Source organism: Dipodomys ordii, unplaced genomic scaffold, assembly GCF_000151885.1.
Source record: "Dipodomys ordii isolate 6190 unplaced genomic scaffold, Dord_2.0 Scaffold58, whole genome shotgun sequence".
NCBI lineage: Eukaryota > Metazoa > Chordata > Mammalia > Rodentia > Heteromyidae > Dipodomys > Dipodomys ordii.
This window is the reverse complement of record NW_012267274.1, coordinates 2,260,842-2,276,007: the sequence shown is the minus strand read 5'-3', so window position 1 is coordinate 2,276,007 and position 15,166 is coordinate 2,260,842. Positions and strand designations below refer to the sequence as shown.

The 15,166-nt window shown below is 54.7% G+C and overlaps 1 protein-coding gene across 5 annotated transcripts in view; it reads left to right on the top strand.

The window, feature by feature from the left end:
• The window catches only part of Mgmt (O-6-methylguanine-DNA methyltransferase), a 199,502-nt gene that overhangs the window by 25,653 nt on the left and 158,683 nt on the right, over window positions 1-15,166 (top strand). The gene's annotated exons all lie outside the window — the stretch shown is intronic.

Here is a 15,166-nt window from a genome sequence, read left to right as displayed (position 1 = left end):
GTGAGTTATTGCCTTAATGTAATACTCTTTGAAATTTAAAAAAGAGACTTTTTCTATGGAAGGTGATTGTGCTTTTGAAATTAAGTTGAAGTGATTCTTATAATTGGCAACAATAATGCGTTTTGAAGGTAATATCTTTTATTGTGTTATGCCTAGTCGCATTACGTTTTATTTAGCAGCTTCTGCTTCAGCCTTTCCAACGCTCAGGTAGAAATTGGCTCGGACTCTGTCAGAGGCGATGACTTGGGGGTCTGTTCTCGGGAGCAGTGCCCCTTGGGTGGATGGTACAGGCCTTAAAATATATATACATATATATAATTTATAAAGCCATTTAGATATGAGGCTAAATATTAAGAGTTAATTTTTAAAAGGGCTAAGGAAGGCTTTTGGAAACATGTTTTGCTTCCCGTCTTTCAGTGTGTGTGTGTGAGGGATTCTTTCCTCAGCTAGACAGCTGTCAACAATGTCAGAGCTGGTTCTCCTTTTTAAACATGTGTGTTTTATAACTTTCCCTTTATGTCCTTGAAATTCGCGGATAACATCTACCTATACATACGCTCTAATTAAAAGAACAACAACAAAAAAGCTTGTGGGAAGAGAAGAGCAGTGATTGATAACAGAGCCTATTGTAAGAGGAGGGCGTGGGCAGGGTCGAGCCCAGAGAGGTGCCACAGTCGCCCGGTGTGGTACTGACCGCTAGGCTGCCCAGGGAGGTGATCTGTCCGGGGGACACACATCATCTCACCTGACACATGACATAACTCAGCCACTGTGGTGGTCTGACAAGTTTTCTGCCAATTTTAAAGGAAATGAGGTCTATCTTTCTGCTGAGTTATGGCCCAGTTCCTGGAAAGCCTTGTGAGTCGTAAAAGTGGGGGAAAAAAAAAACCTACAAATGATTCTGTGTATTTTAATGTGAAGTGGAGTCATGCTTTAGGATTTAATTAATTTTAGACTGGAATGTGTTGCAGGCATTTGGAAGTGAGGGTACAGGATAATAGGATAGAGGACTTCCCTATCCACATTCCAGAACATTCCTATTCCTGCCATTGACATGTTAATAGCTTCCACACTCTCTATGATGAACAGAAACCCCTCTGCATTTCCAGAACACCCAGGCAGAGATGGGCTGAGGAGAGGAGCTCCATACCACCGGGATACACGCACAATGGAGCTTGATTTCCTGGTGCCTCCTGATCTGTGTTGACCCCAGGCAGCCTGGGGTCAGCCTCAGCTCAAGCCAGGCCTTGTGTGTGCTAAGCAGACCTTCGACCCCGAGTTACACCCCCAGCACCATCTCTTTGGAAATGGTTAAGAGTAACTTTCTGTCTGTCTCTGATCACTCTACCATCTCAGCTTATGGAGGCTCTGCCACGAGTTTTCCGTGTGTTCTGCTTGTTCTGGCTCCTGGTGTCTTCCTCGCATGCGTACTTGGCTGTCTAACTCTACCAGGCATTGCATTCAAAAGCCCTTTGCTGCTTGTGTATTGTTGGTGAGCAGGACGGGAAGCCAGAGGTGATTGCACTTGGTTGTCGAGCACGTGTGTGCTCCGGGTTGGATGCTGATGCTGAGCACCCTATCCCTGCTAGGCTTCCTGAGGCGTCAGAGGGCGGTGCCTGGCCTGTGGAATTTTCTGCTCACGGATGTGAGCACCCCACTACATCAGTGGGTATCGTACGGGTGGATCGGTTCTCTCCAGAGACAGTGTTGATGGTCCCAACCAGGTACAATCAAAGTGAGATCAGGAGCAGAGGGGGCGGGGCCAGGAAGTGTCGTGCTGGGCACAGGACTGTACCACTCTCCGGAGTCAGCGGCCCAGCCCGCTCCCTCCTCCACCCTCACCCACCTCCCTGCCGCCCTTCTCTTGATGGAACCCCACCCTCTCTCGGGCAGGGCTCACAGACACCATTTTTTGACCTCTCCTCTTTCTTCTGTCTTTTTACCCCTCCATGGCAAAATAATTTTCAGTTCTGCGGGTCTTTCTGAAGAGCGGCGCCTCTCTCTTCCTCTGTAGCTGTGCGGGCTAGGTGTAACAGCCACCCTGTGCGCCTCACAGCCCCGCTGACCTCTGACCTCTGAGCACCCTCCAGCCCTTGGCTGTCCTGTTCTGCACCGCTGACCCCATCAGACGGTCAAGTCTTCAGCCGGCCCGGCCACGTCCTCCTCATCGGTCTTCTGAACCCTTCTCCATCCGTGTTTCCACTCGGTGTTGGTAGACCTGCACATGCCTCGTTCTCTCTTCGTGACTTTGCATGCTCTGTCCCAACCTTTTGAAAAACCTTCTTATCTGCGCTGTCTCCCATCCTGCTCCCTTCTTCCCATCAAGCCTCCTTGGACTGCCGTTGGGGACTGCGGTGCAGTGCAGTGGGCCCTGAAGGCATCTCACCGCGGGCTCGCCCGGGTCTCCTCCCCATGTTGTCAGTGGGAGGCCCGTCTTCCATCCTGGCTACATTTTTCTATCTCTACAACGAGGTTCTGATACTGCAGTGATTTATGGTTCGATGCTAGAGAGCCAGGTAGAACATCATGTGTGGAATAGGTAGAAAGGTATCGGTGAGGCCACGGTGGGAGAATGGCTGTGGAGCCTATTGGGAGGGGACTCCTGAGGACAAGGTCAGGATGTGTCGGGACGAGCGAGAAGATGGCCGCCTGTGAGCACACGGTCAGATGGGGCTCGAGAGTTTGAGCCCTCGGGGAAGTGAACTTGGTTCCAGCTCTCCTAGGAGCCTCTGCCTGCTGCCATGTCCGCTCTACTCCTGCGCTCCTCGCTTTCTCCCTCTGTGCCCTGGGGGACGCCCCCTATGTAGGCATTGGTTGTTCGTCTGTAGGTGGAATATCATGCCGTGTGGGAAAGGCTCCGCTTGGAAGTCCAGGGTCTTTTTGTGTGGATGACGGACAGATGTCCCCGTGGCTTGGTGGTAGCTACTGAGTATAGGGCCCCGCTCCAGGAAGAAAACACAACCTTTGGGTGTTGTGGAGTTGGGTACGTGGCTGGCTCAGGAGTGAGCGTTCCGGTGGTTAGAAGGTCCCCTGTTCTGAGGCCAGGGGAGCAAAGTACTGTGAGTGAGTGGACCCAGATGCTGATTTATGGCGCACGCAGTGGAAGCAGGCGCGCAGAGCCTCTGGTGAGTGGACCAAAATGACAAATGGTTTCTGTGCAACTTTTTTATGGTTCCACTTCAATACTGTATTTCTTCCGAGCGCTCCTGTGTTTGCTCGTGTTTTGATTGTGTTAGTTACTTCTGTGATGGAGAAACCTTTCAGTCCTCCAAAATAAACGTGGATCTGCTTTCAATACATTTTATCTGTTAAATTTTAGCAGCGGGGAAACAAGCTTAAAGCTTTTCTTTATATTCTACCAGGTTTTTTAGGGTTTGAATGGAGATAAAACATTTACTAAGCTTCTCGGTTCTGGGAGGTGTATGAAGCCCTGTGGTGGGATGGGGGTACTTTCTAGAAGTTCTGTGAAGTTTGCGTGTTTGAGGCCTCGTCTGCCTTCCTATTCTCCTACCCAATTTGCCTTTTCTTGAGGGCAGACTCCCTAGTCTTTGTAGTCTGTGATGGGGCTTAGAATCTCCTCTCGGCCTGCCTCTCCCTGGCTCATTTGTTTCAGAGGCTTCATGCATTCTATCAAGTATCTAAAGGATACTTTAGCTCTGACCTCAGAATCCCAGTGAGTCACAAGAGCTTGAGAGCCTATGTGTTATGCATCGATTCAGATCTGTGATTACACAGTGACGGTCACCCCTGGTGGCATGCGCAGGCAGCAGGAATCAAAACCGCTGGCAACCCCTGGTTAGAAGTCTGGGCCTGAGGTTTCTGTCATCAGGGCTGGCCTGGGCCTGGCAAGCAGAGTATGGCTGTGGTTTAGCACTGCAGAAGTGGAGGTGTAGTCTGGCTTTCCGTGCCGTGAGTGTGAGCGCGTCGGTGATTCCTTCGATGAGGATGTAAAGACCAGAGAGCTGAGGTGATGCCACTGCCGAGAAATCTGTGTGCTCTACAAAACAAAATGATCCTGCCATGCCTACCTTAGGTTTATGTCCAACAGGACTGGCATACGTGTTTGTATAATAGCAGTTCCATTCACAGCAGCCAAAAGACAGAAACAGGCAAGTGTTCACTGATGGATGAACGGATAATGTGGTCTGTCTACAAGCGGTGTACTCTGCAGCCTTGAAAAGGGGGCAGATACCCTTGACACAGTGCAGAGAAGCCTTGAAGACCATGTGCTCGGGAAAGAAACCAGCACAGAAAATAAGCTTGAGCCTCCTTCTCTGCAATACCTCCAAGGGGCAGAGAACGCCGTAGGTGTGAGAACCAGAGCCACTGTTAGTGGATTCAGCATGGAGGTTTGAAGAAGCAGATGAATAGCAAAGTTTCTTTCTTCTCCACAGCCTGGAGTTTTCTGGTAATTCAAGTTATGTCTGAGAGTAGCACTTCAGACCTGCAGGGTTTCCATCTATGAGTCTGGTTTGAAGAATTCATTCTGCTCTAATCTAGATAAAATGTACCTGCTAAAATATGTAATAACTTGCTCACACTTTTACATTTGTTAGCTCTGAAATACATCGTAATGACAGACTATATCAGTGTGAGAGAAATAATGACATTACTCAATTATCTGGGCGAAGGTTGGCTATAGCTTATATATAATTTTGTAATAATCACGCATTCCAAGGAACAATGCGTGCACGGCATTTTGTCTTTGTGTCATTTGTAGGTAAATTGGTTACAGGTTGGCCTTTGTTTTTATTGAAGTACAGTGTATAAATGTGGAATTTATGTATATCTTCTTCATGTAAACAGCGAGTATCTTAAATCAAATAGCTTGAGAAAAATGAACTTTTCTATATTAAACATTAAATTTTCATTTAAACCACTAAACTTCCTGCTAGTTTAATCTAGTCCCTTTGCCTGTGAACATTGCACTCTGGGTGTCTCTCCCCCCAGCCCCCTCTCCCCGCCACGAGTTCACGCAGGAAGACTAACGGCTGGCGGCCATGTTAATGCTCTGGTATGTGATTGGCTCATGAGCACCAGGGAATGGGGTCAGAGCCTGGATAAGGGAATCCAGAGAGAAAAAGGCCCTTTCACATGAGAAGACAAGCAGCCTTCACCAGGCACTCAGACCTTTGGCACTTGGGTCTTGGGTCTGAAGCCTTCGAGCTCTAGTTTATAAGCAACTGTTGGGTGGTATTTTGTCTAGCCATTCAAAGGGACTCAAAGCACACCCCACACAGAGACCCCCCACGCCCCCCTCACTCTCCTGAAGCTGACCAGCTGGATGGGTTATCACCTCTTGCCTGGTCCCATAGACTGGCCTGGCCTGAGGGAAGGTTTGTGTTGAATGACTCTTCTGTGTCCTCGGAGGACAGGAGAGGACAGGCAGCCGGTTCAGGGTCTGCGCTGCCATCCGTAGCAGGTCCACCTGCAGGGGCCGCATGGCCTGTCGCTCTTCCTCAGAGCTGCGCGGGGTGAGTGCGTGACCTGTGGCAGCATCTGCCTCTGACACCAGGGCTGTGTTGGAGGGGTTGCATGGCCCTGCGCCCTCTGGCAGCTCACGGCCGTCCAGGAGGCCAGAGCTTGGCGGCAGTCCCATCCTTCTGTCCTAGGACGGTTGCTATATTAGCTCAAGTATTTTATTGTTCGTTCCTTAAGAGGAACTTTAAGATACTTGTGCTGGGTTTTTCCTGAGCACACAGTCCTCTGTGTCCTCCACGCTGTAGCATGAGGATGTGTCCCCTTTCCCAGGCTGCAGGCTTCTCCACTGTGTGGATGCACCACCGTTGTGTGGGTGAGCAGCACTCGGGTGCGCTCCCACCTTGGGTCTCTGGAGGGGAGCTCCGCTGGGTAGGTGCCCTTGGTGTCTGAACATGCGGCTGGGCACCTGCCGATGGCTGCTTGGAGCTCCTAGTGGGGTGTTTCCCTTGGCCTCCTTGGGATGCCCAGAGAGCAAGGAGAGTCTTCTGACTGCTGGTCAGAATGTTCTTTGTTCAGGAGGTCCTGGGTGTCGTTCCCTTAGTTCATTTCCACCGACAGAGTGAGAGTGGCTTCTCTGTCATTACAAAGGCGCGTTTATCTGGTGTGCTGGAAAGCCAGGCACCGGCCCACCATGCTGCTTGCTCTTTGCTAACCTCACCTGTCTGGCTACCTGCCCTCCATTTCCTGGCCTCCCTGCCTCCTGCTTCCCCATAACTCATCTTGCAGCTGCCATGTGCATGTGCCCAGCCGGCTGCTCTAGCAGCTTCTCTCCCTTTGGCCAGGCGTACCGAGACCTCGTCAGCGATGGCGCTCGCTGACAGTGGGGTGGCCCGTAATGACGGCTGGCTGCTTTTTCACTCCTGTCTCTTTGGCCTCTGGTGTCCTGGGTCGAGAGTGGCCGGGTTCTTTGTGCCCCGGGTGACCTGGGCCTGCGCTGGGTTCACTTCTCTCCAGATCCTGACCCTCCTGCTGTTACTCAAGTGAACCCGCACAAGGCTTCCAGCCTGGACTGTCCAGCGCGTGGATCTGAAGGATGGATTCTTTCCCTGGGTTTCCCACAGGCGTGCTTCCCATTTCCAAACGGGACGGGTGGTCTCCTCCTTCCTCGCCTGGACTGTGGGAGATGGCCCTGAAATGTGGTGGTGCACGCTGGTGGGTCAGCCCACCCCTTGCACCCTGTTTGGGGTGCGTCTCCTTGGAGGGGAGCTCCCTCACCCATCGGGGAAGAGCATCTGGAGGCTGTGGTCTGGGAAAAGCATATGGCGGCCAGGGGCCACCTGTGGGCTGTGTGCTTGCACAGATGTGTGTTGCTGTGTGTCAGTGTCTGTGTCCTGGCTCCCAACCTGTTCATGTCATCAGAAAAAAATACAGTTTTTTCCTCTTAGATGAGATTTACTGTCCACCGTGGCAGGCTGGACGGGCTATATGGGCACAGGCAAGGGATGTTATTGAGCCCGGGCTCGGGCTTTCCCAGCCTGTTCCCAGGGTTAAGCCATTCTCAGGAGTGGAAGCCCATGATTTTCCAGTGTATCTGCAGAGGGAAGTCCTGCTAGCCATTTTTGTGCTCTTTTTCCCATGGCCTGATGTGACCAGCACTGGGTCTCCCACTGTGACTCCCTCTGGCACATTTTATTCTTGTAATGAATGACCCATGTGAAGATAGTTTATAAAATTTAAAATACCAAAGACAATGGAAAAGTGCTGTGTTTGTCATATGCACCTCCCGGGTTGGCTGGTAGTTATTCCTGTGCTTTGTGAGGATTGTGCCTCTGTGTGCAGCGTGTATCAGCACTGAGAGGGATGGGGCTGGGGACTGTGCACATAGTGTGTCAGCACTGAGAGGGATGGGGCTAGGGACTGTGCACATAGTGTGTCAGCACTGAGGGGACAGGCTGGGGACTGTGCACATAATGTGTCAGCACTGAGGGGACAGGCTGGGGACTGTGCACATAGTGTGTCAGCACTGAGAGGGGACAGGCTGGGGACTGTGCACATAGTGTGTCAGCACTGAGAGGGGACAGGCTGGGGACTGTGCACATAGTGTGTCAGCACTGAGGGGACAGGCTGGAGACTGTGCACATAGTGTGTCAGCACTAAGGGGACCGGCTGGAGACTGGGCACATAGTGTGTCAGCACTGAGAGGGATGGGGCTGGGGACTGTGCACATAATGTGTCAGCACTGAGAGGGATGGGGGTGGGGACTGTGCACATAGTGTGTCAGCACTGAGAGGGATGGGGTTGGGGACTGTGCACATAGTGTGTCAGCACTGAGAGGGATGGGGCTGGGGACTGTGCACATAGTGTGTCAGCACTGAGAGGGATGGGGTTGGGGACTGTGCACATAGTGTGTCAGCACTGAGAGGGATGGGGCTGGGGACTGTGCACATAGTGTGTCAGCACTGAGAGGGGACAGGCTGGAGACTGTGCACATAGTGTGTCAGCACTGAGGGGACAGGCTGGAGACTATGCACATAGTGTGTCAGCACTGAGAGGGGACAGGCTGGGGACTGTGCACATAGTGTGTCAGCACTAAGGGGACAGGCTGGAGACTGTGCACATAGTGTGTCAGCACTGAGAGGGGACAGGCTGGGGACTGTGCACATAGTGTGTCAGCACTGAGGGGACAGGCTGGAGACTGTGCACATAGTGTGTCAGCACTGAGAGGGATGGGGCTGAGGACTGTGCACATAGTGTGTCAGCATTGAGAGGGGACAGGCTGGGGACTGTGCACATAGTGTGTCAGCACTGAGGGGACAGGCTGGGGACTGTGCACATAGTGTGTCAGCACTGAGAGGGGACAGGCTGCAGGCTGTGCACATAGTGTGTCAGCACTGAGAGGGATGGGGCTGGGGACTGTGCACATAGTGTGTCAGCACTGAGAGGGGACAGGCTGGAGACTGTGCACATAGTGTGTCAGCACTGAGAGGGGACAGGCTGGGGACTGTGCACATAGTGTGTCAGCACTGAGAGGGATGGGGCTAGGGACTGTGCACATAGTGTGTCAGCACTGAGAGGGATGGGGCTGGGGACTGTGCACATAGTGTGTCAGCACTGAGAGGGGACAGGCTGGGGACTGTGCACATAGTGTGTCAGCACTGAGAGGACAGGCTGGGGACTGTGCACATAGTGTGTCAGCACTGAGAGGACAGGCTGGAGACTGCACATAGTGTGTCAGCACTGAGAGGGGACAGGCTGGGGACTGTGCACATAGTGTGTCAGCACTGAGAGGGGACAGGCTGGGGACTGTGCACATAGTGTGTCAGCACTGAGGGGACAGGCTGGAGACTGTGCACATAGTGTGTCAGCATTGAGAGGGACAGGCTGGGGACTGTGCACATAGTGTGTCAGCACTGAGGGGACAGGCTGGAGACTGTGCACATAGTGTGTCAGCATTGAGAGGGACAGGCTGGGGACTGTGCACATAGTGTGTCAGCACTGAGGGGACAGGCTGGAGACTGTGCACATAGTGTGTCAGCACTGAGAGGGATGAGGCTGGAGACTGCACATAGTGTGTCTGCACTGAGGTGCAGAACCACATTGATTCTTGCTGTCCTTCAGCAGCTGCTCCAGGCGCCCCATAGAGGCCTGTCGACTTCAGTAACCCAAGGACCTGTGCTATGATGTCATTTCTCTGTAAGCCCTGGACTACTATAAATTACGTTTTAACTGTTGTAATTAAGACTTGAGACCGCGAAGCTGTCTGTGAAAGGGAAGGACCTGTCCTTTTCTCCAGAGAAGAAATTAATTGTTCGAGTATATGCTCTTTGAAGAATTTACTGTAAGATAAAAGACCGGTGTCTTATTCTTGCATTTATTAGTATTTAATCAAATGGAAAGTGCACTTTTGGTCTGGAAATCTTGGCTTCAGCTGCAGGCCTAGACTGAATTATTGTTCAAAGAGTAAAAGGCATAGAATTATATGTTCAAGTTATCAAGCCCATTGATAGTCTCTGGATATAATGTAACTAATTTAGAACATAAAACTTGCTGCTGTGTGGACTGGAGCCGGGTTAATCACTTGGCAGCGCGAGCATTTCCAAGGCAGGGTGGCCTAGGTGTCAGGTGGCGTCCCCTGCTTGTCAGAGAACACCAGCCGTCCAGGCCCGGCACACTCACGGCCACCCGCGCACACGTGGAACATCACGCTTTTCCCGCTGGGAGCTGGACATAAATCCACACACGCTCCCCCTGACCCCCAGCCTGGCAGCCCCACGCCCCAGAGCCTCTGCAGAGCCTGCTCCTGACTCGGGGATCTTCCAGGAAGCAGCCGTGCCAGGCTCCCAGCACTTGGCATCAGGGGACAGCAGACCCTGCTTCCCTAGAGCTTGAGAACATTCCAGAAAATGCTAGTGATGAAATCTTCATTGAGGCCGTAGGTCAGAGACAGTGGTGGGTACGAGGCTTACCCAGGCGGCTTGGGCGTTGTTGTTGGCAGGTAGAGAGGAGGATTCAGGGCCTTGTGCACACGGCCTGGGAAGATGGGGTCGTGTGCCCAGAAGAAAGCATGCTGGTGGCCGGGGGAACAGACTGCAGCTAGCGGGGGCTTGGGAGCAGGCCAGTGGCTGGAGGCCCAGCAGACTCAGGCCTGTGTGCTGAACTGAGGTGCCTGGACACCGTCCCAACAGGACCGTGTGCCGGGTGCCACGTGCTGGGGACCACGCTGGCCTGGGTGGCCTTGCTGTGGGTGGGGGACCCTCCGGTGCCATTGCCGGCATGGCGGTAGCTCTCTCGCCGGTCTTGCCAGCCTGAGCTCCTCGGTGTTTGCAGATCACACCTGAAGGACAGTACTGAGGCAGCCACGGCGGGGAGTGGAGAAGGGAGTCAGCCCTGGCACCCGTGTCAGGCTGCGGTAAGCTCTGCCGGCCTCCCCAAGAGCGACTCCGCTGTGATTCCCAGCCCCGCTGGGACTTCACTCCCTGGGCGTGGCGGAGATGGGTGGTGCAGGGTCTGTGGTGGTCCCTGGATCCCACCGTGACCAGCTGGCTGCACAGGCCCTGTGTGGGCGCAGGTGAGGGCTGTTATTGAGCCCAGGCCTGGGCTTTCCCAGCCGGTTCCCGGAGTGGGTCACCCAGGCCGGAAGCCCGTGTTTTCTCCACTCTCCATTTGTGTGCTCTTCTTTTCCCGTGGCCTGCTGTGGAAAGCACCAGAAGGTCCCTTCCTGGGCACAGGGGATTGACTTGCCACGGTGCCGTGTGTCCCCTGCTGCCTGCCCAGGGCAGGGGTCGCCACTGTGGTGACATTACTGTCTCACTGTGTTCTGGCCACGCCCCACTCTCACGCAGGACTGGTGTCCGCTCTGTGGGACTGGTGTCCGCTCTGTGGGACTGGTATTCACCCCTTGGGACTGGTGTTCACTGTGGGGCCATATTTCAGCGGCAGCTCCCATCATAAGTCCTGTGGGAATTGCCACCCTGCCTCCAGTCCCGGCCGCCACCCTCTACCTGACAGCCTGGCACAAGCAGCGCCACAGTTGTTGGAACCTGAAGTGCTAGGAGCGTCGCGGCCCGTGAGGACGGTGCTGCTGGCAGAGTGGGAAGTGAGACCCGTGGAGGTGACCCGCGCCCCGCCCCGCCCCGGGCCCACGGCCTCCCCGCACACCGAACGGCAGCTTCCCGTCCTTCCTGTGACATGTGGGCTGCCTCCCTGCCAGCATGGGGAACTCCAGCACTGACAAGTTAAAAATGAGGGAAAATGTGCTGTGGAGTGGGTGTGTTTTTTCACTTTTAGAAAAATAGAAATGAGCCTTGCTGGACCAAGATTGGAGCTTGGAAAGGTGACACGGGAACGTCACGGAGTGAGGACAGCCAGCCGCGAGCTGTCAGGACATGCAGCTGGTGGCTGAGACCCATGGCCGGCCTGGGCGCCCACGATGGCCAGGTGTCTGGGGGTGAGGGCACTGCTCCCCACGTTGTACAGGATTCGAGGTGTCCTCTCCTGGAGTCTGCTTCCTTCCCAAGGCGTCAGGGTGTGAAGCTCTTCTCCTCCAATTTGCACGTGGTAGTAAAGGTGAAAGAAAACTTTTATTTAGAATAAAAGCCACCACAGCCCTGCAGCAGGAGAGCGGGAGAGGCTGTGTTTTCCGGTTCCTGGTGCTGGGTGCCCTGGCATTTCCCTCCCGGCCAAACTGGGGCTCAAGTCCTGGGGTCTGCCAGAGCTGGGGCCGGGCTCTGTGGATGTGCTTTCACCCTGTGACCATCAGGGACTTGTCAGTTTCCTTGGAAATAGCAGGGCCACCTCTCAGTGGCTGAGTGTCCCTTTTGCGACCCGTGGGGCCGAGGAAGTGGTGCAGCCAGGCAGGTGCATCGCCCATTGTATGCCAACAAGCCTGGGGGGTATGGGAAGGCAGAGCAGCCTGGGAGCTGCTCATCCCCCGAGTGGCTGCCTGCTGCCCTACCTGAATGACACAGAAACCCAGTCTAAGGCCCAGGCTTGTGCCTCTGCCGTTGTCTTCCTTTCTGAGGTGTCCGCCTGTGGTTGGGCTCTGGTTCCGGAACCCAGCCTGTGGAGCGCAGGGGTCCTGCTGGCACAGATTGGGCCTGACCGGGCCTCCTGGGTGCTGCGGTGCAGCTCTGCTGGCTTTGGGGGTCCTCTGGTAAAGCTGTATCCAGCCTGCCCTGGTCAGGCTCCCCGTGAGGGATCCTGGCTTCGTTTCAGAAAAGCTCAGCAGTCTGTGGATGCGAAGTTTTGCGCTCTTCATCCACAGGAGGTTCGGGGTTCATTTGTTTTTCTAGCCTGCTTCTGCTTTTCATCTGCAGCGCGGGTACTTGGCTGGCAGAGTGGCACATTGATTATGTAATGATACTCTCTGCTTTATCCCCAGCTCCTTATTTCAATGATTGCTAGAAAGTGAGCACAGCAAACGTCCACAACTTTTCCCATCTTCTAAATGAGCAGAGAGAACTAACGTGTAGCTTCCAGGAACTGGAGCTGGGCGAGTTGTCAGTTTTCTCTGCATTTTGGCAGAGGTTTTCCTCCGCGTAGTAACAGCTGAGCTGTGACTGTCTCCCCTCCAGCCCTCACCACCAGTCCTGAAGCCTGGGCCTTCAAGGGTGGTGCTTGTGTGTTCGGCAGGGGCAGGGGAGGGCGTGTGGGGGATGAGGGGGGACGGGGCAGGCAGGGGCAGGGCCAGGGGTAGGAAGACAGGGCGGGAACAGGTGAGTTTCTCCCTAAGCTTCCCACGGGGCTCACAGAGCGCTCTGGGCCACGCTGGACTCACACATGTCAGTTCCCGGTTGGACACAGAGCTTGTCTATCGGCCAGGCTGTGGCGTGGATTTGTGAGCAGTAGTTGTCATCTGGAAACGTTTCTCCAAAGTGCTTGAAGTTCTGCGGACTTCTGAAGCAGTCTGTCAGCTCTATACACAAACAAGCTTTCTTCCCTTTCTCCGTGTGTGACGTCTCTTTCACACTCGCACGCACACTGGACTGTAGTTTTCTGGATGCTCCCCGATTCTGCCCCGTTTACACAGATTCACGCAAGGCATGGCAGAAGGCTTCACACTGAGATCCTCAGATCTCAGCCTCCTGAGGAACGAGGAAGGGATTACAGGCATGAGCCACCCACTTCACGTTTGATGGTTAAATGTAGATGGTGCCTGTTGGGGGCTGGCTTGGATGCACAGACATTTTTTGCACACCTGTTGCACGTGTGCACGGAGTGCCTTGTTTAGGTGACTGTGCAGAGGCCTTCTAGGAGCTGTGCAGGCCTGGCGTGCTGCAGGGACCCAGAGCAAGGGCCTGGTCTGTACCCCACTCCACTCCCAGGTGCTCCATGTGAGAGTTCTTTACCCCAGGCGTCAGGAGGTGCTACCCTTGTCGGTGGTCATCCTGCAAAATCCGCCTGTCGCCCATGGCACGTGACCAGGGCAGCTCACCTGTGAGGCCGCCAGTCCGCTCCCTCCCCACCCGCACAGGAAGTGGAAACACAGGGTTCTCTGGGGTTTCCCTAATTCCAGGACCCCCCAGGCCTGACCTCAGGTGGGCCGAGCATGCAAGCCTGTGGCTGCTCCCGGCCTCCGTCCTTTTTGCTCTGGGGGACTGCGAACGGGCCTCGTCCCCCACTGCTGTGTGGGGACGGAGGTGGGGTCCAGGCCCCGTCTTGGGTGCTGCACCACACCACCATCTTCAGCCTGGGCCCATGGGGCCGGGGACCTCCTGAGATTCCTGCCTTTTGGCTGATTTCTGAGCATTTTCATGATATAGAACCCCGGACGTGGACATGATTAAACCAGAAAGGTATGGAGCTGCGGAGACGGTGCTGGAAGGCCAGGGTTTAGACATGTGTGGCAGGCCTGGAACAGTGCAAGCCCAGGAGAGAGAAAGCGCTCACTGTCTCTAGGTCTCTGGCTTTTAATATGGTGGGAAGTGGCCTCTGGCGCCAACTGCTTAATTCAGAACATGGTTATTTAAACGCCATTCATGCTAAAAGGGAGATGAAACGAAATTCACTTCATTTTTCAGAGGTCTCCAAATAGCCATGGAAAATCAATTTTTTTTCCTGCCACCAATTAATGTCAGCCCCTCTTGTGGCTTTCGGTGGGTACTATGGTGATGGTTAGGGCTGGCCTGCGGGGCTCTGAGATGGTCTGGAGTGGGAATCCACAGAGCCCGGCCTGTGCCTCGAACGGGCCCAGGGCTCCCCCTTCCCGCTGGACCCCAGCCGGAGTGCACCCAGGAGGGCTGGGCCGTGTTATGTGCACAGCCCTGAGGCTCCTGCTGGTGGTGCTTTTGGAACTGGGCTGTGGCAGCTGCCAGGGGGTCCTCTGCTCCATCCAGTGGACACCTTTGATGTCCCCATCTGCAAGCAGGGGCGGGCCCCAGGCCGGCCAGAGCTCCCGGTCCGGGACAGCCCGTGCTAGCAGCTGGGAATCTGGGCTGGAGAGACGGTACCTTGCACTCTCTGTTTCCGGCTGGGACAGCTCCCGGCATTCTCTGAGTCATCACTGTGGCATAATGGCATCGCTCATTTAACCAGAGCAGGCGTTCTGAGCACCTGTGGCGTGGGGCTGGCCCAGGCCAGCCCCCACTGCTGTGGCGGGAGGGCACAGGTCCTTCCCAGCACCTGACTCGTGGTGTCATCAGAGATCAGGTGGCCTCAGAGCTGGAAGGAGCACGTCCCAGGGCTCCCAGGGCACAGCGTGCGAGGTGTCCAGCCAGTGGAGAGCTCCTGGGAGAGTCCCGATCTGCGGTAGGAATGGGTGATGGTAGCATTCCAGAACCATCTTGGGAAGTGTTTTTGCCAGGTGAATGTGAGCACGGTCATTCGAGGTGGTGTTGGGACAAAGAGGGAGGCGGTGAGAGGTCCAGGCCGCGTCTGGGGCGGGACACTGGGTCCAGGTGTTGGGGCGGCGGGCCGCAAGGGAAGCCTCGGAACTGCTGGCGTGAGACGTCCAGACTGTGTCTTTGGGGTGACGGGAGATGGAGCACAGAGGAGAGATCGAGGCGCCTGGCCTTATCACCGTCTTCTTCCTTCCCTCCGGACCAGGGAGATTTTTATTCCACATCAGGACCGGCTTCTCCCAGTTTCCTTGCATTGGGTGGTGCTGTGTGGATGTTTGGCTTGCAAGTTGGGCGTGTGGAGTGCGGCCGACAGCACATCACCCCCACAGCGGGCTCACCTCCTGCCCAGGCCACGCAAGCGCTCTGGCTTCACACACTTCATCCCTCGCACGCTCCAACTCCCTCCC